We start from the raw sequence: 18740 nt of genomic DNA, 5'->3' as shown, positions 1-18740 counted from the left end.
GCTGAGCTGTTGCAGATGTTGCCTCGGAATTGGTACGGGTGATGGTATGCAGGTGAATGGTTGGTGGTGCCCAGGGTGGAGGGATAGTATAGCTGGGGTGAGGTGTGTCCTTTCCCTTTGCAATTATGAGGTCTTTGATACCAACAACTGAGATTGCTGCCGCCACACGTTGTGTCCATGTTTCCCTATAAGAAGCAGTCCGTCGATGCAGCACTGCAGTTACTGTATCAGCAGGAGGTGATGGCCTGGGAAGATGTATCATTTTAGCAAGAATGCAAGCTGTACGTTGCTGTATGCGAATCCCTAGAGGGATAATGCCAGTTTCTTATTGAAGGTTGCACAGTTTGGTCCACATGGGGGCTCCAAGTATAAGTCAGAGTGCATTGCTTTGTATTATCTCCAATCTGGCTAACAGATTTTCACTGAGAGTTACAAGACATGGGGCAGAATAGTCAACCAAGAATCTGATGGCGTGAGTATAGTGGGTGCGAAGGACGTTGTAGCTGGCACCTCCCTTCAGGCTTATGATGGATCTCATGACCCTGGTCCTAGTGGCTGCTCTTTCCCGCAGGTACCTTACCTGTGCATCAAAGGACAGCTTCTTATCAAACCAGACACCTAGGTACTGGTGGTTTGATTATTTGTGATGTCTCGTTTTCTTTCTCTTTTCTTCTGTGTGTGTGTTGATAGCTACTCCAGTTAATCTTTGTCCTCTTTCTTTGCTTCTCTTACTTCATTTTACTTTCCCTCCCCTTCCCCCCCACCTCTCTCTCTCTCTCTCTCTCTTAAGAAAATCAATCAATCAATCAATCATTTCCTGTGGCACCCTCGGGGATGCATAGGGCCTCGATGAACTCACACCACCACATCCTATCTTGTGCTAACTCCTCAAGATCTCCCCAACACTCATCTCCAGCTTCCCGTCTCATTGTCCTCACCCACGTCTCTTTTGGCCTTCCTCTACCTCTCCTACCAAGTGCCACCCACCCTAGTGTACCTCGTACTATTCCCTGTCTCCTGTACACATGTCCTAGCCACTTCCATCGTGAGAATCTAACATATTCATCGATCGGCTGCACTCCCGTTATTTCTCTAATTCTACTATTTGGTATCCTTTCCCACCACTTAACTCCTAATATTCTTCTAAGTGCTTTATTTTCAAACACCAAGAATTTATTTTCCATAGTCACTGTGCTGTACCAAGACTCGTGTCCATAAATTAAGATACTCCTAACCATTACCTTATAAAGTTTGATTTTTGTATGCACAGAAAAATTGTTATTATTCCAAATATTTTTAAGCATTCCCATTGCCTGATTAGCCTTCTTTAACCTTTCCTCGAATTCAAAGTTCAAAGAACCATCCTTGGCTAAATAAGTACCTAAATATTTAAACCTATCAACTTGCTTTACAACCATACCTCCAATTACACATTCCTGTGCATTTTCCATATTCATATTGATTATTTCAGTTTTTCCACAATTAATAACCAAACCCACCTTGCGACCTTCACTCACCAAACAGTCCAACACTCTCTGCATCTCTTCTGGCCCATCACAAATCAAAACTATATCATCTGCATAATCTAAATCCAAAAGTTTCCTGTTCTCTCCCCAAAGTATACCTGCACCGGTTTCTATTCCAACGCGTTTCATAATGTAATCAATGACCAATATAAATAGTAAAGGCGATAGAACACCACCTTGAATTACTCCGGACTTGACTTCAAACGAATCACTTAGACAACCATCAACCATCACTTTACAAAATGTGTCCTCATGCATGTTCATAATGACCCTCACAAACTCCTCTGGTATTCCATAATGTCTCATGATCTTCCCCATAGTCTCTCTCGAAACACTATCAAAAGCCTTTTCAAAATCAACAAAACAAAGACTTAACGGTACTCTCATTTCATTAACTTGCTGCATCAAATGCCTAACTATAAAGATCTGATCATTGCAACCACGTCCCTTTCTAAAACCAGCCTGTTCATCCCTCAGAATACCCTCAACCACCGGCTCCAACCTATTTAACAACACTCTACTGAAAACTTTCAAAGCTATCGGTGACAAAGAGATTCCCCTCCAATTACCACATTCACTCAGGTCTCCCTTCTTCGGAACTTTAACAATTACACCATTCTTCCGAACTGATGGTAGTAACCCCGTCACCCATATCTTATTGAATAGCTTGGTCAAGGTCATTATTAATCTATCCCCCTCCACTTTAAACATTTCCGGAAATAAACCATCCTCCCCTGGTGCCTTATTATTCTTTAACTGTTTTACTGCTTTCTCCACTTCTGCAAGTCTCAACTCTCCTGTTTCTATATTTAAATCTTCCTGAGCAGACGGTATATCCTCTTCTGGTGGTACTGGTCTATTAAGAACTGTCTCAAAATGCTCTTTCCATCTATTTTTAATATCTCCATCTTTGGTCAATAAATTTCCTTCCCTGTCTCTATCTGGTATTTCCTTGCGTTTACCTGCATTACTACTCAGTTCTCTAATCGATTCATATGCTGTTCTTTGACTCTGTCCATCATTTTTGTTAATTAAGATTTCAGTCTCTGCAACCTAAGAAATAAGAGCCCGAGAGAGAAACTTGCTTCTACAGGAAAACAATAATATAAGAGAGAGAGAGAGAGAGAGAGAGAGAGAGAGAGAGAGAGAGAGAGAGAGAGAGAGAGAGAGAGAGAATATTAAGCATACCAGTTTTATTCCTGGGGCAGAAATTTAATGAAATGGGGTCGAATCAATTTAAGAGAGAGAGAGAGAGAGAGAGAGATAGAGAGAGAGAGAGAGGAGAATGTTTGTGGATGTGCATGTAGTACGAGAAACATACGTGAATGTCCACATGGACAAAGAGACAGCTAGTCAGATAGATAGACAAGGCCGTACTATAAAAGCGAAACGCCAGTATTGCCGAATGTGGGCGTCTGACGTTCCCGTGTTTCGAACCATAAATAAATTTGCTGTTCACGCCAGACTTTCGTGTGCTTGTTATGGAGTAAAATAGTATTGGAATTTGACAGGAGAATAAACGCCACAAGAGACACCCCTCTCGTGTAACGAACTTATATATTCATAATTATGATAGCTGGGTTTTCCATTTATAAACACTGAATAATTCGGGAATAAAATTTAACTTGTCATGTTAAAAAATACGAGATATCCAGAGCTGTTTAGAAAATTTTACAAGACTGAGCGTTTCTGTAGCGAATACAAGTAAACAAAACTTGCCGTGTGGTGGGGTGGCAACGTGGTGACAGTATATGGAGTTATAACAATAAATTGTGTGCAAAAATTAATTTCAGAGTACCTGTGGAAATTCTGAGTAGATTTTTGAAACGACAGCAATATCAGAGTTTGTGTGTTAGCCAGCTCAGTGCTGTAGCTTTCACATTTGAGGGGAAGCCTATAAGTTTCTGCCTCAGTATAGAGGAAAGTGTGACATTGGCACTGGGAAGTAATTAAACAATTTTTTTTTTTTTTTTGATAATGGGGTGCTTCTTGAAGTACACCACATGCAGTTCAATTGTATACAGGAATTGATTTATGTAGCAGCTAAAGTGGTCGCAAAAGTAATGAAATTCAAAGTATTTAGCTGGGTACAGTAGCTTTCCCCCCCATATTTGAGGCTAAATAAATATTTAACTTATAAGCAGACTATATGTACAATATTTTATTACATGGAAGAAATTGCAGATATCATAGTTAGGTCAGTGTTGGTAAGTGGTTAGTTAGGGATGTATTTTTCATCAGCTTTAGTGGTCCTTTACACTTAAGTTAGAGAATGGGTAAAAAAGAAATTCATTAGTACTAACAAATTAATGCAATCACGTAAGTGCTTTACTGATAAAGGTAATTCTTTTTTGCACCAAAAAAAACAAAAAAGATTTAGATAAGATTAAGTTAGGTAAAGTTACCAGATAAGAGTGAATTGGTTGGTTAGGATGATGACTGATATATTTACCTTTATCAATCAAACACTCAGTTTTGAGCATAGGTCTTTTGGTTGTAATAAAAAATTTGCTAATAAAACAATGCAAATAATTTCAAATCCTGATGCATTTTTATCCCAAAAGATTTTCGTACCTGCAAATAACTGCAGGCCCCAGGAAATGGCTTGTATCATGCATATGTAGTACAAAAAATAATTTTACATGAAAAATGTCAGTTATTGTAATGGAGTAGATGGATGTAGGAAGTACTGAGAATACTAGCTAGGTTGAAAGGGTTATACAAAAGTATGAAGGAGTAGCTAAGCATGCCTGTGAAAAAGGAAATAATGAGATAAATATTTAATGAAGGAGGGCAACTTCAATAATAGTTGAGGAGAAAGCTAGGAAAACAGAACTGTAAGCAGTCTGAAAATGTATAAAACAAACCTGGATATACAGAAGTGAAATGATTTCTGGGAAAAAGAGATAAGATTTATCAAGCAGACTGGGATAGAAAAAGGAAACTTTACTGTACCAAGCAATGTAAGTCACTGCACACTGTTTGAAGGGAAAGGTAATAATCAAGAATGTGAATACCAGAGGAGTATATGGAGCTAGAATGGAAATTTACTTGTATTAACCAAGACAGGGAAGGTGGCAATATATTTATCTATCTATCTATTGCCAGACGCCATAATCCCGTAATGGGTGGCCATTTGACTTTATATGTTTTGTGGGGAGGGGCACTAACCCTCCACCAACCCACTTGTTGACACGTAGGGAGCACGTATGGTTTGGTTACATGGTTACCACCCAGCGTTGTAAATGGTTTCTTGGCTTACAGGAAACCATTTGGCTTGTCACTCAATTTAAAGCCTCCTGTAAAGGAAAGAAAAGCAATAAGAAGTGACAGGAAAGATGGGAGGAATAGGAAGAGAGGAGGGCAGGCCCAGAAAAAGTATGATAAAGGCTAAGGAAGAAGTAGGCAGCACTCACTTGATGTAGTGCTGCCTACTTCTTCCTTAGCCTTTATCATTCTTTTTCTGTGCCTGCCCTCCTCTCTTCCTATTTCTCCCATCTTTTCTGTCACTTCTTATTGCTTTTCTTTCCTTTGTTGGTGGCTTTACATTGAGTGACAAGCCAAATGGCTTCCTGTAAGCCAAGAAACCATTTACAACGCTGGGTGGTAACCATATAACCAAACCATACGTGCTCCCTACGTGTCAACAAGTAGGCTGGTGGAGGGTTAGTGCCCCTCCCCGCAAAACAAATAACTCAAAGTCAAACGGCCACCCCTTACGGGATTATGTCGCCTGGCAATAGATAGATAGATATATTACCACTTCCCTGTGTTGGTTAATCGGGAAGAAACTTTAGCCAAATACATAGAAACTGAATGTACAACTGTGACAATACACATCTGATAACCGATATTTTCCAGCATGTTCTGCTGGTTATGGGTGGATGACAGGTGTGGAAAGAATTTGCTGGGAAAAAAATAGAGTGTTTGTGCATCCCTTATGTGTTGGTGCTGCAATGAATGTCACCATTCAACCAGCTTGTACAGAAGCAAAACAGCCTGCATGCTAAAAATACTTCTCTAATAACTATTTATTTACGTACTGCAATACAGTTTTAGAAACATATGATGTACTGCTACAAGAGAAGATGTGCAAATATCTGGATATACTGCAGTGCAGTACCTGACTGGATAGCTGAAAGGAAACATACAGGTATCATGGAAGTCTATGAAGCATACAGTAATACATTCACTTTGCTCGGATGAATTTCAGTCTAGATATCTTTAATAATCATTTCCTGCAAATAATGGCAAAGGAGGGTAAATTATAATACGTGTTCAGCCTCCTGTATACAGTATACCGGTACTGTAACTTGCTCATACATGCATCCTTTTTTTTTTTTTTCTACCGTAATTTATTACCGATTCTAGCACGTAAATACATGTTTCCTACATAAAATCAACAGCTTAGAATGGGTTTGCGAAGTGTCTGGTTTATTTAACACAAGAAACATTTAAAATTCGCGCGCTGTTAGAGCTCATGCAGCGCATTCTCAACCAGTCTAGCTACTGTCGCGGCATTCAAACTCCTGAACGGGGTTTCGCCAAGACTGGCGGTCCAGATTTTTTATGGAAAGGATGACTGACGCTCAGGAACGTCTGACGACTGAACGCCGCCGCTGGACCGCCTAAACTCTGGGTTTTTATAGTACGGCCCATAGATAGGTAGATAGATAAAGTGTTGAACTGTTTGTGGAAGTGCATATGATAAAGTTATATATATATATATATATATATATATATATATATATATATATATATATATATATATATATATATATATATATATATATATATATATATATATATATATATACTGTATATGGATGGATAGATAGATAAAATGAGTCAGCTAGTAAGAATGCGTGGGCATGTATACATGTAAGCGAATGTATGTATGTACTGTATATATGCATGTATACATGTGTGTGTATGTGTGTATATGTATGTATGTATTTGTGTCTGTAAACTGTTACATTACCACAAGGATGTGGCTGAAAATAGTATTTCAGTGGTGTGAATGAACTATTGCCAGGGTGGCTGGAGATAATTCTATTAGGTATGGCTAAGAGTATTACTGAAAAAATGAAACTGGGGTATTATTAGCGTGTGACTGGGAATAACATTAAGGTGTGTCTGCCAATATAATTAAGGTGTATAAGAGTACTACTACAGGGTGTACGTGAGAATTTTCAAGGGTGTGAAGGAAAATATCACTAAAATGTAACTAGTAATAATATGGTGCGGATGAGTATTACTAAGGTTGGCTGGGAAAATTGCTGTAGGTTGAGAATGGGAATATTACTGGGTTATGACTGAGGAGATAAAATGCATTATTACAGTCATAACCGAGTAATGTTCCCATCCTCACCTTATAGTAGTTCTCCCAGCCATCAGGACGGAAAAACAACTGAGCCAAAAAAAATAAAAATAAAATAAAAAATAAGGATGTGATAGAAATGCGATGTAGCTAGACTCCTTATCTACGTAGGCTATTTCCCCACTGTGTCGGGGGACACAGTTCTAGTTGACCGAGTGAGTTGTTATAGAGGATTTGTTATAAACTAGGCATTATGTTATTTGTTTTCGCTTTGCTCCTTCTTACGTAAATGTTAATGTGTGTTAATGTATGTAATGTGTAGCCATGAGTGGTGAACGTGATGGAATGCATGCTGACATGTCTGACCTACATGGCGCCACCATGGTTTTGTTGACCTGGTTGTCTCGGGGAGATGGAGGTGAGGAGCGAGCCGGCTTTTCAGGCAGTTGAGAAGTAAAGCTTCAGGCGGGTTTTGGCTGTATCAAACTTGTCCACAGTACAGACGTTAACACGCAGTGGACCTGTTACCCATACCTTCAGACAATCTTGCTCATACCCCAGCAACATCTATTCACGCCTTACACACACAAACCTCTCTCTCTCAGCACAGTAAACACAGTAACATAACACCACGCAGCACCTTGTTCAAAGCCCTATAATGTGTTATATTATATTCTGCCAAAATACGCCTCCTTCACTGATGTCCGTTGATGGCCAACTCTCTTATATAATATCCTTGACTACGGACAATTTCCACTTTGACAAATGTTGTCTCCGTATCACTGATTGCAGTATTGTCCAAGGCAGAATTAAGTGATGATGTCCTGATGTTCTTCATACCACGACTCTTTTGGGAAGAGACTCACCAACTGAGGGTATTTAAGGTTCACCTTCTTAAATATCTGTTCTGATGCAGCTTGATGACTCCAGCATTGCCACTGAACGGGAAGCTTCCATTTCTTCTTTGGATTTTCTCTTTTGTGGCTTGTCTTTTTGATACTTTGTGCTCATTTTTTGTCAAAAGAACAAACACAGAACCCTCTGTCTTACGTCTACCAGGTTCAGCTTGCACAAGTAGGAACTGGCAATTTTCATCAGTTTTGATCATTTGCAGTGTGTTTTCATTGGCAGTGTCAAAGACGTTTTATATCTGAGACTTGAACTTCTTCCTGATTGGTGTTTCTGACTGGCGGTTCATATTCTTTCGCAGTTGTTGCCATTCTTTGTTCAGCTTGGCAATGTTTCCAGTGACATGGTCTTCACGTGTCGTGGGGACCATGGCACGTGCCCATGATTCTAAAATTTCGTTCGTTATAGCAATGTCTGTCTTATGAATGGGCTTATGAGGAGTAAGATGGTGCTGAAGGAATACTGAGAGGACCAATCCTGTGGATGGCAATTTTTATCCTGTTAACTTCTCGAACGTTTTGTCCATAAAGTAAAGGGCAACTGATTTGACCTGGTACCCTTCACTTCATTCCATAGTACAAGAGAGCAAATTAGATTTTATCCAAGGCAGAAAATGACGACAAACGCAGAGATCAGTGAGCAGTAGCACACTCTGTTTTGTGATTCTAATAGCCTACTAATGTAAACTCGTCCATTTCATGTGGGGTAACCTACATGGTCTCGAGGAATATAAGTTATGGACTGCACACTTCAGAGTCAATGAGCTACCAGTAAATGGTCATAATTTCTAAACACACACACACACACACACACACACACACACACACACACACACACACACACACACACACAAATAATAATAATAATGTGATTTTGTTGTACATGTCACCAAAAAAAGGAAGCTGGGATCAACATAGGATATTTCTAACTTTCAAAAATATGGATATACCTCTTACACACACACACACACACACACACACACACACACACACACACACACACACACACACACACATGTATATAAATAAATAAACAAAATAATATATGAAGAAAGAGAGAGAGAGAGAGAGAGAGAGAGAGAGAGATAAGGTACATTTTTAGAACATCTATAAACCAAGAGATGCATGGCTTCATGACAATGAGTCTTGGTTTTATCCTTGTTTCTGTTTTACCAAACCAGACACTGGAATGAGCCTTCTTGCTATCTTTGTGAGCACACAACAATGGTGCCTCCCTGGGACACATCTCTGCGTTTTCCTTCACGGCTACGAGACTGGTGGGAGTTTGTGGCACGGAAGATGGAGATGCCTGTCTCAGGAATAAGGAGTAGATGAAAGACCAATAACATTATATCATGACACACGCAGCAAGTTGAGTACGTCTGTTTTGGACATATTAAATAACATATAGACAGAGAGAAGGATAGACAAATAACATAAACCTCGTTCTCGCTGCAGACAATCAGAAGACAGCATGCCATAATTGTCCTTTCTCGACCCCACCGATGACCAACCACAATCACCGAATAAGATTTGTGGCCCGAACGAGGAGACAACAAAGGACATAAATGGGACATAAAATATATTATCACCAAATATTTTTTTTTCCATTGACTATATGAGGATTGTCACGGATGGACAGAATAACTATGACTTAGTGGGAAGGACAGGAAAATAATGCTAATATACTGAAGCAGGTGACTCATTCTTTTGGGTTATTCATGTTTCTCGTGAGGACATTTTTTTTTTTTTTTGCGGTAGATATTTTGCAGTGGAGAGGTAAATAAGGGCTACATTTAATTTCCTCAGCAAGAAAACTCTCAGAATCAAAATACAAATGCCTAGAAATGGGACGAATCCGGTGAAGAGCAGGTATTCGGGATGGTTAGCTTGAGTATGTAAGTTTTTCGTTGATTTAATGGAGATAAATAACAGTATGAGTCGTTTGAAATACAGACGCCAGGTAAGGATGTATTGCTTTGAATAAAAACACGATGAACGTCGGGACATCGTCGTTGCATTAACTGGTGAACGGCTGGATGGAAAGCATGAACGAGGACAACAGTTAAGTGATGCTGCGAAGAGAAGAACGTAGCTTTATATGAGACTCTACCTTTGACTTGTCCCGCAATAATAAACTGAACTGATTGACGGAAATGGAGGAGGATGGAAAGATGTGGTGATTCAGATGGTGAGTGCCTTCAAACGTCTTACTACCACTCACTGGCATCCTTTTCTGACATCCATTTCCTTGAATTATCCACAAATTTCACTCTCCCCTTAATACTTCGATCTTCTGCAGCCTCATCTCCTTCCTTAGCTTCTGCGCCCTTCCCTTTGAATTTTTGTCTCAGAAGACACAATGTCGTTAAGTGCATAGAACCGAATGACTCTCTGGAAATACTATAATATTTAGAATATAGAGGGATGAAATCAATGGTGGTTGTCACAGTTTGGTGCTAGAGACGTGTAAATGCCTCTCAGTCTGGTGTCAAATGTGCTGTGTAACGCACAACCTTCACCCTCTTCCTCAAATTATCAACTTTCTTCATCCCCCCTGTCTCAGTCTTTGTCACTGTCTCTCTGTCTTTGTCTGCCTGTCTGTCTGTCTGTCTGTCTGTCTCTGTCTCTGTCTGTCTGTCTGCCTCTGTCTCTGTCTCTGTCTCTGTCTCTCTCTGTCTCTGTCTGTCTGTCTGTCTGTCTGTCTGTCTGTCTCTCTCTCTCTCTCTCTCTCTCTCTCTCTCTCTAACAAACAGTGATCCCCCTCTTCCTTATCGGCATACAAAGAGCTGTTCCACAACCAGCTTTGTTCTGGTTTTGCTCATATTCTCGAGATGTCATTTCCCACAGAACAATATGGACTTAAGGCTCCCATCCATCCATAGCCAGACGCCACAATCCCATAACGGGTGGCCGTTTGTCTTTGAGTTAGTTGTTTTACGGGGGGGACACCAACCCTCCGCCAAAGACAAAGCTGTTCACTATAATAAAGTATTTATCTATTCCTGCTGCATCCACATGATTTTATACAACTTTGGGGGACCTTTTGTGGGTAAGAGGTTTATGAAGCGTACAGTACATCTGATATCTGGTCACCCTCATCTTAAAAGTCAGGACCAACTTGCTTAGTCCTGGGCTCCTACGCTCTTCATGGGGCAGCACTGGATCAGATAATGATGAATGAATGACATCTAATACATTGCTTTCATTCGTTCTCATTTCCTCCCTTGTTTCCTGTTTTCTGTTTCATTTTCCTCCCCTTTTTTCTATAATATACATGAGAATTTCCTCACTTTTACCACTTATCTCTCTTCTCCCTTATTGTGTTTTTTTCTTCTTCAAACAGTAATAAATTTACACTTTCTTACATTGTCGAATCTGTACTTGTTTTCTTTCTTTCCCAGGTGTCCTGCATCATTTTAAACCCTAGTTCTTAACTTTACCAGAGTCATCGTGGAAATTATAAGTACACCACTCCTCAGTGGCTGAGTGGTTAACATCACTGACTGCCAGGCTGCTGGCCCGGTAACGCCAGGGTTCGAATCTTGGTACGGACAGCTGGAGTCACTTGACTCAGGTATCTATCCACCCACTATGGGTTGGTAGGTACAGTAGAATGAGTACCTAGGGTAACACCTAGGGGAGGTAACTGTGGTGACCTGGATAATTCAGTGGCCTTGTATCCAAGGTTATTGAGTGAATAACCCGCTACAGGCTCAAAGGCCTACTGCACGTTACAGGGATGAACGCCGCTGCCAAACGCCTCATGGCGTATGCTCCCACCTTTACTTTTGCTCTCTTTTATTCATTTCTGTCGTTCCTCGTCCATTCCAAGTTACCATTTTACAACACTGAATCCCTGTTCCTCAGTAATCACCCATTTTCAATAAAGTAACAAGGCTTGGCTGCATGGCTCTCTCACATCCCCGTTTTCGACGATCTTACTGCCCTTTCTTTCTTTCTTTCTTTCTTTTTTTTTTTTTTCTGACTCCCTATCACTGTTCACCTAATCCACCTGCTGTGTTGGCTGGCTACATGGAGAAATGTGAGATGTGAGAGTGAAGATATTAAAGTAAAATAATTATAGGCATGGCATTAATGAAAATATCAATAGCCTGGCTGATGGTTAAAATATTGGAATGGTATTGAGAGCTGACAGAGTATTCGTATGCTTGGAAAAAGGACACAAAATAATCTACAGTTGTGTGGATTTCATGACGTGACAACAAAAATTTCAAACGGGACCCTTTTCCTTGTCACTCTGCTAGCAAGAAGTGTGTTCTTCACACTTCTCTTTTCCTTCTTTTACCTTAATCGTAACGCATGTTTCCTACACAAATTCCTGGTCTTATCTGTATCTTTCAATAACATGCAACATCTACTTACTCTTGCTCTAACTTGCCATATTATTAGCCCTGTTCCTATAGTGTCAGAATTTATGTACAAGACGAACTTACTTAGATCAGGCTGATCCTCTCGCACTTTGGAAAGCAGAATCCGATCTTTCCCAGTCCCTTCACTTCGAGAGGTTTGAAATAGTGAATTATATAAAAGGCACCATCGTACTGAAAGGATGGTTTGGTATCTAGTCTCTCTTTTCTCCTTTTGCCCATCATTCCATCTTCCAAATTGTTTTCTCCATGTCGCAGTCTCCCATACTCATACTTCTCCCGGCATTTCCCCCTCCCCCCTCTCTCTCTCTCTCTCTCTCTCTCTCTCTCTCTCTCCTTTATGCTCGTCATATCTTTACATTTTCTGAATAAAAAAATTAATGCCGTGTTATTGCTGTCCCTTCTCTCCATTTCCTTTTAGTCATTGCTTTTCATTATTTGTTGCCTCCACATTATGTTATTTAACATTCAGCCTCGTCTGACTAACTACCTTCTGAATATACTCGTTTGGTGTTAGTATTAATATACTACAAGAGTTGTTCTGATCATGAGAAGTTTAATGGCGCCAATGTTAACACTTAAGCTCCTATGTCTCACGGGTGCTGGTTAAAAAAAGAATATGATGAGTTTTTCCTACCATGAATGGGTTATTAGAAATCTCTCTGAGTGAATGGAGCAGTGAATGTTATATCCGTCCCTTTCATTTCCAAGAATCTCCCAAAACTGAAAAGTAAAGTTAACCTAATATAATAAAGAAAACAGGATGATTCCATAGAAGTTTAAGGCCACATGCGCGGTATCGCAAAATTTTAAAATACCTCTTTTGGCCTGTTGCTATTTTGATTGTGTCAATAGAGCATTTTTGTGGATTTTCAGATATTTGTTAAAAAAGAAAACGGCATGATTCTATGGAAGTTTAACCCCACATACGTGGTATCTCAAAATTAAAAGATACGTCTTTTGGCCTCTTGCTGTTTTGATTGTCTCAATAGGACATTTTTGTGAATTTTCAGAGATTTGTTTCTTTAGAACAGTTTAAAACTGTTCCTTTCTATCTATCTATCTATCTATTGCCAGACGCCATAATCTCGTAAGGTGTGACCATTATCTTTGAGTTATTTGTTTTACGGGGAGGGGCACTAACTCTCCACCATCCCACTTGTTGATAACGTAGGAAGCACGTATGGTTTGGTTATATGGTTACCACCCAGCGTTGTAAATGGTTTCTTGGCTTACAAGAAACCATTTGGCTTGTCACTCAATTTAAAGCCACCTATAAAGGAAAGAAAAACAATAAGAAGTGACAGGAAAGATGGGAGAAACAGGAAGAGAGAAGGGCAGGCACAGAATAGGAAGTAGGCAGCACCACATTTTACCTATGTTATAAAAGTCTGTTTCATTTAATTTTTGTCTTCTGAGTTTTCCTGTTCATAAAAATTTGTTGTGGGTTTTCAGCTGTCCTTTTCTTCTCAAGAGTATAAAATATTACATTCTTCTCCAGCTCTGGGAATTCTCTCTTACTTCGTATTCGACATTTTTCTATTCATAAAATTTCTGTGTAGACTTTTACGCTTATTTTTTCCTCTGAACAGCATAAAACTAAAAACTCTTCTCCTTCCATACACCTTTCAGTCGCCCTCATTTCACACTCAGCATTTTTCTGTTCCCTATGTTCACAAACGCATAAGTCCCCGAATATCAGAGTATTCTTTCGTATACCTCCCTGTTTTATACTCTTTACTAACATCAGTTCCATACTCAGTGTTTTCATGTAACGTTTTACATCGCCACAGCCGGCAGCAAAGAATTAGCGAAATTTTTATGATGATAAAATACGTCTACGAAAAGAATATCCAATGTGGGTTATGCCAGGAAAATGACCCTCATGTTTTCCTTTCACCCAACATAATTATGATCCCCACTCTCACTTATCTTTCTCTCTCATCCAACATTATAATGATGCTCACTCTCATTTATCTCTCTCTCCCCCAACATAATTATGATCTCCACTCTCACTTATCTCTCCCCCAACATAATTATGATTTCCACTCTCACTTCTCTCTCTCTCACCCAACATAATTATGGTCCCCACTCTCACTTATGTCTCTCCCCCTCCCTCTTCGTTTCCTTTTCCTTCTCTCTCTCTCTTGCCTCAGAATGAAGGTGGTCACAGAACTGCCCTCCTCAAATCTTTAACCCACAGTGATAATCTGGAGACCCACTGTGCAGTCGATGGACATCAGTCTATTTCATTTATTAAACTTCATCTTGGCCTCCCTCTCGCCTTTCCACTCCCTCTCCCTGTTCTTAGTCCCTCTTCCTCTCTCTCTGTTCTTATCCCTCTTTCTCTACCTGTTCTTAGTCCCTCTTCCTCTCTCCCTGTTCTTAGTCCCTCTTCCTCTCTCTCTGTTCTTAGTCCCTCTTCCTCTCTCTCTGTTCTTAGTCCCTCTTCCTCTCCTTGTTCTTAGTCCCTCATTCTCTCCCTGTTTCATAGTCCCTCTTCCTCTCCATCTTCTCACCTCACCCCACTCCTAGTCCCTAACCCCCTCTCCCCTCCCCCCCTCTCTCTCTCTCTCTCTCTCCCCCTCCCTTCCTCTTTCCTCTCCCCATCCCCCTAGCCTCTCCCTTACCTCTCCCCCCTCCCTGCCCCCTACCGTCATGTGTTATAATGGCCATGGCTGCTTCTCTCATTCCATAAGTGTCTTGGTGCTCTTACTCTTAATTACTGTTTCCTCCTGCCTGCCCTCCTCTCTCCCTGCTTGTGTTGACTCACCAGTCACGTCTTCCACTGTTTATAGTCGTTCCTGATCTTCCAGGCCGCCTTCCTTTTCATCTTTGCATTGGCTCACGTTATTATCCCTTCCCTCTCCACACGTCAGCTGTTCTCTACTCCTCTGGGTTGGAAGGATGAAGGAAACAGCAAATGGTGGGCGACGAACTGGGTAAAGGGAAATGATGATACGGGAAAAACATCTGAAGCGGATATATACGCAGTAAATATACAAACTTCACTAACCCGTTCCTTGCAATGGTTCTCACCTAAACAGAACCATGTTACAAGAATAATCTACAAACAACATCATCTGCCTGTAGGGAGTAACTGCAGACTGAAAACTAATGAGCAGAAGTTTCTTGGAGAGAGAGAGAGAGAGAGAGAGAGAGAGAGAGAGAGAGAGAGAGAGAGAGAGAGAGAGAGAGAGAGAGAGAGAGAGGAGGGGTTCAGTCATCAAAACACTCAGTGTGGTATGCAGAGGTTATTCTCTATTCATGTCACGTCAGAAGATTTCATTCATCTCGCAGAAATCCTCCGCTTCAAGAAAGTCAAAAACTCTCTTGATAAACAGTTTTAGTAAAAACTGCACATGTTGTGCTTAATTACAGATAAAATTAGACGGTTTAACTGAATTCGGAAAAGTATTAAACAGAGGTTAATTCAAAAGGAGAGAGAGTAGAAACAGAAGAGTCTCGAAGAGGAAAATGTGGGAGGGAATCTGGAAGCACAAGGACTCTTGTGACAACTTGGGGCCAACTGATAAGGAGAATATAAACTTTGCATTATCTTCTTGATAATATCCTCTCTCTCTCTCTCTCTCTCTCTCTCTCTCTCTCTCTCTCTCTCTCTCTCTCTCTCTCTCTCTCTCGTTTGTTTTTATCTCCTATGTGTGTCTTTTCATTGCACTTCTCTTTCCCTCACCCCCTCTCCTCCCCCTCAAGTTCTTCCTTCCTCTCTTACTCCATCTTATCGCTCTTTATCTCTTGTCCTAATATCTTTCCTTCCTCTCTAGCCTCTTTACAGTACAACCTCCCTTCTTCTCCACCACCTTGAAAACAGTGACCCCCAACACACACAAACACACAGACACACACACAGACACACACACACACACACACACACACACACACACACACACACACACACACACACACACACACACACCATTCAGCTTCATCAACATCTTCATTAGGATACATAGCGATCCTAATGAGATAATTCATCATCTGACTTGTGTCATAACACCGCATTCTCCTTAGCTTAGGAGGCTTTCTGATGCTTCGTCCCGAGCAATTGATTTTGCACATTACATCCAAAATACTGTACTGTATGTTATTCATGTCTTTTCATTGCCTACATAAATTGCTTACACTACACATTAAAAAAATCCATGTTAAGTGCGGAAAAAAAACTGTAAAGGAAAATGTTCTAAGAAGCCTCCTTAACCAAGGTGAGTACGAAGCCCAGTTGTCTTATGGTTCTAAGAAGCCTCCTTAACCAAGGGCAGTACGAAGCTCAGTTGTCTTAAGGTTCTAAGAAGCCTCCTTAACCAAGGACAGTACCAAGCCCAGTTGTCTTAAGGTTTTAAGAAGCCTTCTTAACCAAGGACACAACGAAGTCCAGTTGTCTTGGCAGCCTCATGCTTCCTTAACTTATTCTAACTTAACAATAATAGACCTCCCCAACTATAACAGACTAACTTGACCTAACAAAGCCTCATCTAGACTTTTCTTGAAAGGAAAGAGTCTCTCAAAGCAATTTCATTTTTGAAATTCATGTCTGGTCAGATGTGAAGAGCGTGTAAATAAGTAGACATAAGTTGGTAACGTCTGTTTCGAGCACGTTATATACAGTACATGCTTTGTGAAGTTTAATGAAGTCATTCAAGACAAAATATTGTTTTACTTCAATAAGTAAAATATAGCGTTTAGAAAGATAACAAATGACAAGGACACCATCCGTATTTTGCCGAGAATACTACTACCAACCTAATGTTTAGCTTTTTAGGTAATGAGCAGATCCTGTTCAGAGACATCAGGGTTTTTAGTAATATTTCAATGGCTGATATCAAATTACTTGAGGAATTGTTATGTTCTATAAGACTCTGTATTGGGAAAAAACAGAAAACAAGAAGTGTGTAGCCAACATAAATATCAATGCAAATTAACCTCATGTAGCCTTGCACTGCTGTTAACACTCTGGTTATTATGGTGAAGCAATGGCCACCGCCACAGTAAATGTATAGCAGGACACACCACTGAATCGACCGCCAAGTACTACAAGGGTCCATACTGAACGATTTTATTACACCTAAAAAAAAAAAAATAATAATAAAAAATAAACAAAATTATAAAGGGTTCCCGTTGTCCGTGTTCAGTCAGCAGTATAAATAGGAACCAGAGTGTGAGTTCGATTATTTCCAATAATCTTTTAGTCTCCCTTATTGACTCGTGCAGTCGGTAAGAACATAAGCCTCTATAGGAAGTGAGTGATCATGAACCCATATTCTAAGTCGACCACAGTTTTGGAATAGTTTTTATCCCAGTCCATCCACACCCACAGGTAAAATAGACCTAAAAGTAAACACAGCGTCTACGAGTCGCATTTTGCAGAAATGTTTGAGCGCTGTCCGTGTTCGTTTCGGGACTGCCCTCGTCCCTGTCGATTGTCCTTAATATCTCTCCCTAAACCCGATATTCCTGGCTGAGGGTCGTATTGTGTGTGTGTGTGTGTGTGTGTGTGTGTGTGTGTGTGTGTGTGTGTGTGTGTGTGTGTGGACTGTAAGTTTAAGATGTCCATTATTTGCAACCTAGACCTAAGAAAAAGATAACTAGATCTGATGTGAGAGGTGTAAGGCTGAGAGGAAGACCACGAATAGGATGGATGGACAGTGTGAAGAGAGCGCTGGATGCGAGAAGGATGTCTGTTGAGCAAGGAAGAGTGGCTGTGCGTGACAGAAATAAATGGAGAGAAATTGTGAATGAATAAGTGATGACGCAGCCCTGAGGGGATATTCTCCCGCATTTTGGTCTGATCAGCTAGTCAGGTCGGGTGCGGGTGGGGGGATGGGTCTATTATGATGTGGCATGGGTAAACCAGTTCTGCTGTCGGGCCCTGCTGCGGATGTAACTGATTGCATTGTGCAGTTGACCCTTGTGCAGTGTGGTGCGGTGAGGATCTGTCCGTTCTCCCCTTTGGGGCTAAGATGCGAATGAGTGTGTTTGAATGGATGAGTAAATGGAGAGTGAGTCGTCCTGTCTCGGCTACCTCCCTTTCCATGGGGGAAGCAGCCTAGGTATATAGATAGATAGATAGATAGACCTAAATTCTTGGAGGGATATAAAACTTTGAAGCCACACACATAACGGACAGGACCGATCCCAATTTCTTCGTCGTTATATATATATATATATATATATATATATATATATATATATATATATATATATCAATTAACCAGAGTGCTGCAATGAGGTCATTTGTATTCTACAATGGCAACTGCCGTACAGTTTTTATTCATATTACAAGAAACATTTCTAACCTTCATAGGGGCCAGAGGAAACTGAACATAAATAATCCAGTGTTCAGGAGTCCTTCCTTTGTAAATTCAATCTCCTTGTTTTTCCATGTGCATTGGAGTTTCGCTCCTCACCGCCATCTGTTCCTTGATCGTCTTCGCCCTAATCTCATTCGCTCCTACTAACTGCGATTAAATTCCTTCGAATCCCCTCCTGGGCATATGAGGTGGGGATGATGGGAAGGTGAGGTGAGGTGAGGTGAGATTGGATGGTGCGGGGATAGGCCTTGGGGACATGGAGTACC

The 18740-nt window shown here is 40.5% G+C and overlaps 1 protein-coding gene across 1 annotated transcript in view; it reads right to left on the bottom strand.

Moving 5' to 3' along the window:
- Positions 1-18740, bottom strand: part of LOC145417999 (uncharacterized) — a 449341-nt gene that overhangs the window by 193660 nt on the left and 236941 nt on the right. The gene's annotated exons all lie outside the window — the stretch shown is intronic.

This window comes from Coenobita brevimanus, chromosome 112 (assembly GCF_032717465.1).
Source record: "Coenobita brevimanus isolate Jiangsu-jjx chromosome 112, ASM3271746v2, whole genome shotgun sequence".
NCBI classification, from domain to species: Eukaryota; Metazoa; Arthropoda; class Malacostraca; order Decapoda; family Coenobitidae; genus Coenobita; species Coenobita brevimanus.
Note: the sequence above shows the minus strand (reverse complement) of the source record. Positions and strands in the feature narration are given on the sequence as shown.